The following is a 12321-nucleotide window of genomic DNA, read 5'->3' on the forward strand; positions in this document are numbered from 1 at the left end:
TTAACAGCCATATTCAGAGATTTTTGGTCAAGGGTTCCTAATAATATTGAAGATAAAGAGCAAAACTAGTAGCGACAAACAAAATAGGAAAAAATATACGAAACATACTACTAAGAAACCAAATCCAAGATATAAATGACAGTATGTAAAAGGAGTCCTTCACCACGTAACCGAAGAACGCTGTCTGTTGATTTTTTTCATATACTACGGGAAGTCCTGCCATACGCATTTGGCAATGCCAGCTATACGTAAAGGAAGATTAGACAGTTTATGAAAGGAGGGCAAAGGGGTGAGTTGCCTGTGTTAACGTCTGCCAACTTGGCAACAGCTGCGCTCAAGAGAAAACACATAACTACCGCGAATGTACAGTGGTCTAAAAAGGTCTGAATTCACTCGTTGCCGTTTAAGGACTCGGCAAGGAGTTTTACGTCCTCCGATGACACATGCACTTCGATCAGCATTTTAAACGAACACTAAAGTTACGTTGGTATTGACGTTGGAGAAAAATGCTTTTCAGTTATTAATGCAGTTAAAGATACACCAAATCAAATTTGTCTTTACTTTCAGAGGGTAATTAACATACCTTTAAAATTTAAGAAAATGGGAAATCAGGCAGGCAAAAAGTTTCAGGGCTAACTTCAGGGGAAAATAACTGACTGCAACTGATCCTATTTATCAAAGGCCTCCGAGGATCACCCTGCAGGACACATTTATTCTTGGGCATACATATCGACAAATGTCTCGACGTTGTACGTCTTCCTCTATTTCAATAATCAAATAACCTTTCAGAAAATAAGACATTCCTTCTTAAAAGGCTATGCCTTCAACCCTCCTGATAATATCAAGCAAGAGTTTAATATTGTAGGGAGCTAAAATTAATACTATAAGTACACCACAAGTTATATGCGAGAAATAGGGTAACGATGTACAGGAACAATCTTTAAAACCCGTAGGTGATAAAAATGCTACCTATGAAAAGAGAACATGGCAACGATACCAGAGCCAAATGTGAAATAGTATGTGAGGAAAGTGGATTAAACTTTAGAGAGACAGGCTTCAAATCATTGTACGATAAAAAATGTATGTATGTATATATATATATATATATATATATATATATATATATATATATATATATATATATATATATATATATATATATATATATATATATATATATATATATATATAATAATACCACTATTGCTACTGTACGAATAACACCTCAGCTGTTTCACTATCCACATCCCATTACGACCCACAGCCAGCGACTATCAACCAAGTACATACTTAAATGCTCATGGGGATCCATCAATACTACTTTTTATACATTGGCAGGTGATGATCTTGTACTTCACCATTCCTATGATTTTACCCCACTTAGCTTAGCTTTAACATGTTCTGTGCATAACCCGTAGACTTTTTCTGCACCTAGTTGCCAGATACATTGATACATTTAAGAATTTATTATCCACGGGACAAAATATCTGTCGACTGCAATGCTGAAAACTAAACCCTTTTGACTGACCTTTTCGTTCGACACACAAGACTGCTCTCAATACGAATTGAAAATATTTTCTCATATCTACACAAAATGTTCATGGCATTATAAAGAAGGCACTAACTCATGAATATACATACAGTACACGAGAACTGAGCGGTATGGACATTTGCGAGCATTTAAACACAGCAAACGAACAAGTTCTCATAAGATTAATTGATCTCTCATGCGTACACTTTCACTTACAAGGGCTTGTGCAAATTAGGTATATAGAGGTATGATACCATGATGATGATCAGTCTTTTACATATACATATAAATACTATGGTAGTTTTCATGGCTTGCTCAATCTTTTGAGCTCCTCCATATTATTGTGTGTATGTATGTATGTATGTATGTATGTATATATATATATATATATATATATATATATATATATATATATATATATATATATATATATATATATATATATATATATATATATATACAAATTTAATTTGAAAAAATAATAGTAGAAATTACGCTCTAATTTCGAAACACTTTATTTGCGCAGCGGAAAAAGAGGCAAAACTGATATTTCCGACCAGTAAATGATGAAAACTTTAATTAATTGGTTTATATATATATATATATGTGTGTATATATATATATATATATATATATATATATATATATATATATATATGTATATATATATATATATAGTATGTGTGTGTACATGCATTATACATACAAGATCACAATTGTCCCATTTATGTCAGCCTATGCTTTTTTGGGGGGTAGATACATAGGTGACACTCGACTTGGCCGATGATTAAGAGAAGAAGTCTACTGACAATCCGTCTTATTTTCCTCAGCAAAGGACACACAATCAAATATTCACTTTGAGGGAGAGAGAAGGGGAATACTGGGCTCGCATTCGCTAGAGCCGGTCCATGCTCTAGCAAAAATAAGCATATGGCCACCAAAAAATATTAGAGCCATCCAACCAAAAATCCACATACAAAAGCCTATTTCGATAGTTACTAGGCCAATGTAAGAGGAATAATGAACGATATAAAGAATATTAGTATTCCTGATAATTGTATTTGAACAGTTGATAAAGGTAAAAGTTTCTCGGGGACAAAATTGCAATTACTCGAACTTTTTAATAAGACAAATACCAACGTTCCTTATTACAGTCAAGAAAAGGTTTAGCAAATAAATTCAACTAATGCAACCATTATAAAATCAAATTATCAGGATTCAGGAAATTTAAACAAACCTTACACATTTCTTATCACGGGTTGTAGTATTCACACATTTCAAGTCAATCACAACAGCGGCATAACAATTTCGTGCCAACTCCACTCTTCAATGTCACCACTAATAGACTTCTGGGAATAACATATGTCAAATTAGGCTACAACCATTCATTACTTACATGACATTTATCCCCTGAAGGTCTAGACCGAGGAAATTTCATTATATGCGAAGAAAAAAAAAATAAGGATCGTAAGAATGAACTACTTAATGTATTTGATATAATTAAATAAAATAGATTGACATTTTTTCTTGATAATAAACAAAAGTTACCTTGATATCTTGATATGTTGCAATTCGTGTATAATATAAAGCAATTCAAAACCAAAATAATTATGAAAATAAATACATAAAATAAGGTACGTCATAATATATGATTATGTGCAAAGTCTGTGAATCTTAAGAGTTAATCCCTTATCACCTATAATAAAAAAATACCCTACACTGAAGTTAAAGGTGGTCGATGAAATTCTAACAGAATAATGTAATAGTATTATGACTAGCCAAAACTATTTTCATTTAATCTACAAGTCGGCGATAAAAAAATTACTAAAAATAGACATAAAAACACTGGTCCTTTGATGTGGTATCACCAACCCCGTCTACTGTAAATCCGTTCAACTAAATACATTATGATGGTGTTTAATGACAACAAATTCATATAAAATATTTTGATGTAATATTTCAAAATCATTCTTATACTTTTTTCTTAATACTTCGTAAAAAAAGATCTTCAAACAATCTCGCAACCATTTTATTACCATTATCTTTATTACTGGGTAAGCTACAACCCTACTTGGAAAAGCAGGATACTAAAGGCACAAGGGCTCCAACAATGAAAATAGCCCAGTGAGGAAAGGAAATAAGGAACTAAACATACTACAAGAGAAATAAAGAACAATTAAAATAAAACTTTCAACCCTGAACTTCGTAACCTTTAAATCGATGGACACCAACGGACATTCCAAAAAATAAAATTTCACCCGCAGTAAATAGATTTAGTGAAATCTACTATACTCAATTTTTTTTATGAAGCGCATTTGCAACGACTCGCCGGGGTGCCTTTTAGCTCAGACAAGTTTCCTGGTATCTGATTGGTTAGAATTATCTTGTCCAACCAATCAGCGATCAGGAAACTTTTCCGAGCGAAAAGGGCGCCCTGCGAGTCGGTGCAAATCTGACTATAGATCTTGTTAACTTGAGTCTATTTCGAGTTCCAGTTAAAAAAAAAATTAAGATATGGTATCACAATACAATTATTTCTTGTAAATCAACAGGCCAAAAATTCAAGTAAAAAAACCTTTATGCAATTTTTTCCTACAAATGTTTCTCTTGATAAATAGATATTCTCATCCTACTTAAAATTGGCGCTGTATTTTGGCGATACATGCTGTCTTGACTACCGTACTCAGCATTACTACACAAGAGAAATTGCAATTTTTTAGTTATTCAGAAATTTAACAAGCGAAATAAAATAACCAGGAGTAAACCTTGAATTACGAGTGGTAAGAAGAAAGTGGTGATTCAGCATAAAACGTGGTAGCTTGCTGACAGGATCCTCAGTGCCTATCAATGATGGAATTCTTATACAGTATATATTTATTGAATTGTTCCTTCCGTGTGACAGCACAACACTAACATTTCCACCTTCTCAAATTCCTTTAAGGTTAGTTTCGTATGTAAAGTTATGTAGTTGTATGTTTCAGAATACACCTCTTGAAATGCGTATGTACTATACGAGTATATACATAATATATATATATATATATATATATATATATATATATATATATATATATATATATATATATATATATATATATACGTGTGTATTTACAAAATCACAACCTCCCTAACTCATTGCATATATAATGAAGATCTATTCAGTATAGATCTTGTTAAACATGTGCTTATTTTCCAGAGTATCACATATGAGCTCGTTACAACTTCGTTCTAAGACTAATTACCATCTAATGCAGTATTACTGACCTTCCTAGAAATACAGAAAACAATTATGAACAGGAAGCCTGAATTACCTTCATGTTACATGTAACACAACATGGTCACGTCCGATAAGTAATGAAATGAAGTCGATGAAATTCAGTCAACCACAGGACCGTGAAATCCGCAACTCCCTTCTCAAGTTCGCGGTATTTTAGTCCCATGTTATTTTACTCAAGGGGATGGGAGCATTAACACCATTAAGAGAGAGAGAGAGAGAGAGAGAGAGAGAGAGAGAGAGAGAGAGAGAGAGAGAGAGAGAGAGAGAGAGAGAGAGTAAACTTTCATTCACATTAAATTCAACGTCTCATAACCGTAACCTGGACAAGTTTCAAGACCAGATGCAAAAATAATCTCTGCACCGGACATGTTTTCCTTTTCACTACTGCATCGTGGCATCAGCATCGTCGCCTCTGCCTTAATGCATTCTCTCACACAGGTTTAACTAAATACACTAGAATCGTATTATCAATCTATATGGATAGGGAGTTACTAATAAAATTTGGAAGACTCAAAATAAAAAGTTGACATAGGCAAATAAACAATATAGCGTTTAAAGTAGTTTTGAATAGGTTCAATTTGCTGGTGATATCATTATCATCCCCGCTCTATTGACATAGTTAATGAAAGCCTCCGAAAGGCTAAATCGCTGCATTTTCCTTACTTTTCACAGAAGTTTCTCCAAGTAAATATCCATTTATTTTTCTACTTATATAATTTATAACTGTATACAGCTATTACTTTATTTCCTCAAGGCATTTAAGCTAGTTAATATTTTATTCTTGGTATTATACGACTGTTTCTATGTGAACAACCTTAAATAACGATTACAATAAGGGACTACCTTTCATTAATGCAAATACTTTACTGCGCCCCCCAAATATTGAGCATTTTTTTTTTAGATTGCCTGTTAGTTTAAATGTGGATTACATTTGACATCATTCACCAAAAGTGTGCATGGTGACTGTCAACCAGTGGCTGACTGCCAAGTGCTAATCCTAGTTTCAAATAATATAAACTTCAGAATCCATAATCTTACACACCATGACCGTAGAGTTTGGAATGTACATTCAATCATTTATTTTTTCTTGGGAAACAGCCTGCATTGGTGTTAGTCGCCTTTTAACTTCTTACATTTCATTTGGATGTTGACAAATATCATTTTCAAAATTCTAATAATGCCCATGAGAAAAGGACGTCGGAGGAGTATGCATTTAATTAATTTTAGTACAGTTAGTACTTATTGAATAAGTATGACTAAATGCGCACGTGAGTGTGTGCATATTGGTTGCTAATATAATATATCAATATAATACAGAGCCTATTGATATATATTTTAGTACACGTGAAACGGAAAGGATTGAGGACTGAAAAAAATACAGATTCACTTATGTAGGCCAATGTGTTATCAAGTGGAAAGATGATTCAATAGTTAGAGGTTGCATGGCACTTGTATAATCAAGAAGTCAAAGGAGGATAGGGTTTGTCAAGATGACATACGAACTAGAGCAGAGCTCCATAAACACAAAAACCAGCATATGGTTCTCATTATGGGTTTCGATGGGCTGTCCATTAGCCTCATGCATCTAAAAAAGGTGTATTGATACTATCAGATATTTCCCGATAAGGGTCCCAGTTTGTACAGGTTACAAACTAAAGGTTGTATTGGAAATGTTTCTCATTAAGGGGGAAAAGCCTGAGAGAGAGAGAGAGAGAGAGAGAGAGAGAGAGAGAGAGAGAGAGAGAGAGAGAGAGAGAGAGATTCCTAAAGAATGACTAAGAACCACGTTCAGTTTGCGTCAGAGACATACGTAAGAACAAACAGAATTTGCTCTTGCCAAAGCTATAAATAAAACAAGGGCGATAAACAAAGTTTCTGAGCCTGTAAACGTCCTTTTCGTTTTCCTCTCCACTTATAATGAACGGGAAATTTGTAAAGTCTTGCTTGAAGACCCATTAATTTCCTCATTAGCTTTCTGCGTCTTTCATGACGCAACGAAGGGGAAAAGCTAATGAGGTAACCTTTAAAAAAACAAAAAAGTCAGGGATTCTAGACACGTCACACACCCCATCTCTACATGATGCATTGCGACTGAATATACGACCAAGTAACGAGTGTTAACAACTAAAATCTCTCTCACTACAAGAGGGAGGAAGGTATCTGAGAAATTAAAATTCACAAGTAAAACTTGAAAATAAAAGAATTATCAAGAATTCTAGACCTTGTATGAGAAGACCCAGAAAGAACAGAGTGAGAAGAGTTTATGCAAGGGAAAAACAACAGGGTTCAAGAAGATTGGCAATGACAGATCGCCTGGCTCTTTCGGGAATTTCTCGCCTGCCATAGAGGTGAATGGCGCACTGCGAAAATAAAATTCGACGCGTTGCTAGTGAATCATTGTGGAGGGGTGTCAAGCGACTAATGATGTAGAGATTTTGTATGTGATATATATATATATATATATATATATATATATATATATATATATATATATATATATATATATATATATATACACTTTAGTAGCGAATATTCTAACATGTAAGAAAAAGAAATGAACATGGGTAGGACATAATGAGAATGACCGATAATAGATGGACATTAAGAATAACAGAAAGGGTCCCTGGAGACTGCAAAAGAAACAGGGGATGGGAAAGACGATGGATTGACGAACTAAGAAAATTTGCAGGTATAGACTCGCATAGTGACCAGAAACAGACAAGAGTGGAAGGACATATCTGAGCCCTTTGTCCTGCAGTGGACTAGTAACGGCTGATGGTGATTATATATATATATATATATATATATATATATATATATATATATATATATATATATATATATATATATTACACATACACACATAGGTCTATATGTATACACAAATATATACAATATAGGTCCTGCAAAATAATGCAAGAAACCGATAGCTAAAATACATTCCAACCAACAATTAGTTTGTTATTAAGACTTTCTCAAACACCTTTCATTCCATTTGTAACCAAAGAAATTACTAAATATAAATATTATTATTATTATTATCATCATCATCAGTATTATTATTATTACTTGCTTAGCTACAACTCTAGTTGGAAAAACAGGATGCTATAAGCCCTGGGGCTCCAAAAGGGAAAATAGCCCAGGGAGGAAAGGACACAAGGAAAAATAAAATATTCTACGAACAGTAACGTTAAAATTAATATTTCCTATATAAAGTATGAAAACTTTAACAAAACAAGAAGAGGAGAAATAAGATAGTGCGCCCGAGTGTCCCCTCAAGTAGAGAACCGGAGGGACACACTAGTGGCATGTCTTCGCCAAGCGAAGCAGTCTTTATTTTGCTCACAACTCCACGAGTACCTGTAATTCTCTGTGTTTTCTTTAAAGCCTAATTGATTTGTCCTTGAGCCATACCCCCCACATGTTCACAAGTTTCGTTGAAGCTGGCTCATTAGTCTTTGCATAATGTTCACAAACAAAAAATAAACTAACAAAATATTTTACTTAAAATTGCGATTACTTTCAAATTACTGCTGCGTACTTTTACTATGATGTACTTTATCCAAAATGTTAAAGATTCATCCTTGGGACATACCCAACATGACTACTAAATTTGATAAAAATGCATACAGTAGTTTTTGAGTCAAGTTGCTCACAAACAAATAAATAAACGACGACAGGGGTAAATACATCAGCTTCGCAAAATTTTCAATTTTGGCGAAGAAAATTACAATACCACAAAAAATTATTGCACAAGAACCACAACAAAAAGAGACGATTACCTTCTTCTCCTTACAATAACGGTTACTGAAAACTGAGATGTTTATGAGATTAAGGAAAAATGAAAATATTATAAGACAACGAGGTCTTGTAAGGACGTGGTTCCCACTCTTCCATTTGGTGGTTGGTTCTTATATGCACACAGGCGTCCTCTCGCAGATTCGGTGATGACGGAGTCAAAACAATACCAAAATAGTACGGCGTTATTCATACGAAAGGAAAAACTATTCAATTGAGTATGAATTAACAAAATAATTTTGTATACAGAAAATTATAATTGCACTCAAGAACAACCAACGACGATAAAAATTCTAGGCAAAAGAACTATAAGGAAATGTTTAATTATTTCACTCCATGAAAGTTTAAACCAAACCAATCAATTAGGTTATAATTGACACCTAAAAGATGAAGATAAGCTTGATCTAACTATCATAAAATTGAATTGAAATAACTTTGACAAGACTGAAGAAGAGCGAGGGAAAACTAATCTATTCAGCTCTTCTTTCATATCTACCTACCCAAACTGAAGACGAAGATGCAACATGAAAAGAAACACCCCATTCATAATTATGGGGTTATTCAATGTAAGAGACAACATATTCCTTTCCAACTTCATAACCATCCCTGCCTCATCGCTTCTTAAAAGATACAAACAACTTTACGATGACTTAACTTTTCTTGCCAAGACAGTTTTTGCAACATTATATACAAGGCACGTGCTCTCTCTCTCTCTCTCTCTCTCTCTCTCTCTCTCTCTCTCTCTCTCTCTCTCTCTCTATATATATATATATATATATATATATATATATATATATATATATATACACACACACACACTTTTCACCTGTAAACATTTTTAATATTCTAAAAAAGTATTGTCACCTATATGTTACCTTCAATTCTGGCAATAAGAATTTTCTTTTTTATAAAGGTCTCCCGTATGGAATGCATAGGCCTTTAGCAGCAATAAGAATAAAAGTAATCAAGTAATCGATATTTTGTACAATTCAGACTTACTTATATTTATCAAACTGGGCTATATTATATAGCCCGATGCTGGGGCCTGTGAGACCATTCAGCAACTGAGTATAAATGGGGAAAATTCCCAGAGTTACACCATGAAGTAAAGTTAGAAGAATAAAAGTCAGAAGAGGTTGGACAACAAGATGAAAGAAAAGAAGAAAAGAGCGGAGGATGGATGCGAGGTAAAATATATATATATATATATATATATATATATATATATATATATATATATATATATATATATATATATATATATATATATATATAGCAAGTGTTGATGATAGTCTTATTATATGAATAAAAATGACGTGACTTGTTAAAAGGTCTAAGCCAACATGCATAGACTATTCACAACAAATGCTACTTCAAGTATCGAGAGATAAGAGAATATTTCCTAGAGCGCATTCTAAGCTCCGTAAAAGGTTATATCTACTGCCTTCTCACCATTACCTTAAACCGCCTAATGCTATCGAAGAGATAAAGTCTAAACAGTCAAAGAATGTCAATGGCTGAAAATAATTACCATTCGCATAGTCTCGTTGCTTACACACGACTGCAGATTTTCTAAATCACAAAGCTCTGGTAATTTACAATCTTCGTCTTAGTTCCTCCTGGGGATAATCTCATTCTGATAACAACGATTATATAACACATGTATTAACTCTGTGTGTTAAATAATATCAAGGTGAGATAATTTAATGATAACGACGAAAAATACGTTGACCAACATGTTATGTATTCCATAAAATGGCACTAATGGCAATTAAATAAAAATCAATGATTATTTATTATCTGTTTGTTGATATCAAAGAAACAGCACCAGAACTTTCAATAGATACACTAATTGTAAGGTGTAATTTCAATGTTAAAAAATTCTAGACACTTCCATTAACAAATATGCTATCAAGATACAATTAAAGAACAGAACGACAAATTGAATTTTCACACAAAATGAAAATAAATAATTCCAATTGAATACAATTCTGTCGTTAAAAGTTCTCCGACGTCAGCCTTTGTTTACACTTCCTTTCCTGACCAGACAACCAAGGATTCTTCCATTCCGAAAATGGAATCCCTCTCTAAAACGAAGCCGGAGGGGACCTCCTTAAAAACACAGGTTGTATTGACAAGCGCCAAATCCATCACAAAACCACAAAATCGTTGGCTAGAAGTGTTTACTCCTGCATTTCCCCCAAATTGTGTTGACACACGCATGGGGCACTTGCCGCTTGCCAAAGGAACCCTGGGGGTTCGGAGAGATTTTCTAGAAACTAAACCATTTAAAGGGAAGATTTTGGTTTACTTTTTGGCAACATCGCTTCGTATCAATTTAGGGAAACATCCAACACACTTTCCATCACTACTAATAGGTAATATATGAAAGTACTGTAATATTAAAAAAAGATGACCAAATGTAGCATAATAAACGATGTCGTGAAGGATAAATTAAAGAAACCTGAATGATAACGTGGAGAAAATGCGAGAGGAAACGTTCTCTGACAAGTTGTGATAGTTCTTGTTAATCATAGAGAGATTTTGTTCTGCATTGCAAAGTTAGCAGTTTCATGACAATGACCTCAAACGTTAAAAAAGAAAAAAAATTCAGTAGGAAGAAAAATGGTGCGGTCGACCTACAAAAACTTCTCAATCGTACTGCAACATCCACGATTGGTAGAGTTATAATTCTGAACAATAAAGAGGATATCGAAGCATTAGACGAAGCGGAACAGATTCTGTGTCATTGACAAATCAAAGGCAACATGATCTTAACGCTGAAAGTTGTCTGTTAATCTGGATTGATGAGAAGCAGTTAGAAGGGGAGAGTTACTAACACTATTAATGAAAAAGGCAACGTTATTAGAGTTGTATAAGGGGTGGTATTAAGGGAATGCAGAGAAGTTAGAATGCGGGAAAGCCGGTAAAATTTCATGAAAGATGTTTTTTTTCATCAGTCCGAGTACTGAATCGATTAATATGGGCAATGCAATTTCGCATAAACATGAAATTTCAAAAGGACAATGAAATCGACTTAAAAAAAAAAAAAAAAAAACGTGTCCAGAGAAGTGTAAATCAAGTGATGCAGTTAGTGAGTGAGCACCGCTCAAGAGAGAAACTCGATATTTTACCCAAAGTTCTCATGGAGGGAGATTCTCCTTCCCAGAATAAAACACTTCCTCCTCCTCCTCACTAATTCAAGTGCTGGAGGCTAAATAAAAGAATATTATCTCTATATGCTTCGGGCTGAAAAAAAGTTTATTAAAAAATAAATTATTCTGCCTTGGCTTATTAAATAGTTGGATATGGTAAGGGAATCTCATTGTTGAATGGATATGAATAACAACGTCCATCAGTAACCATAGAGATGCATTACAATAACATAAACAAATAAGTAGTTTTAAAATGTCAAGGAACATTTCGAAATGAAAGAAGCCAAACAGCACCAGTGGTGCAGAAGGTCGATAGGTGTTGAGGAGGAAAACGGAGGTTACCATGACAACTGGATTATTACCAAGGACTGGATATGATTCGGAGAAAAATAATAGGCATTTGTTTCCGATTAAGATTCAAATAGACGTATACAAAATGGTCATTTGAACTATTTCAATTCACAAGCAAATTGTATGCAAAACCTTACTGCAAAAAATACACTCAAATAATCAAGTCATTTGTTTGTGATAAAGATTCAAATAAATGCATACAAACTATC

At 33.7% G+C, this 12321-nt stretch overlaps 2 protein-coding genes across 3 annotated transcripts in view; one reads left to right on the plus strand and one right to left on the minus strand.

Annotated features, from left to right (window-relative positions):
* Positions 1 to 12321, plus strand: part of LOC137650070 (uncharacterized) — a 640515-nt gene that overhangs the window by 275174 nt on the left and 353020 nt on the right. The gene's annotated exons all lie outside the window — the stretch shown is intronic.
* LOC137650061 (protein fem-1 homolog C-like) overlaps positions 1 to 12321 on the minus strand; it is a 169598-nt gene that overhangs the window by 34699 nt on the left and 122578 nt on the right. The gene's annotated exons all lie outside the window — the stretch shown is intronic.

The sequence above is a fragment of the Palaemon carinicauda genome, chromosome 1 (assembly GCF_036898095.1).
Source record: "Palaemon carinicauda isolate YSFRI2023 chromosome 1, ASM3689809v2, whole genome shotgun sequence".
Classification (NCBI taxonomy): Eukaryota; Metazoa; Arthropoda; class Malacostraca; order Decapoda; family Palaemonidae; genus Palaemon; species Palaemon carinicauda.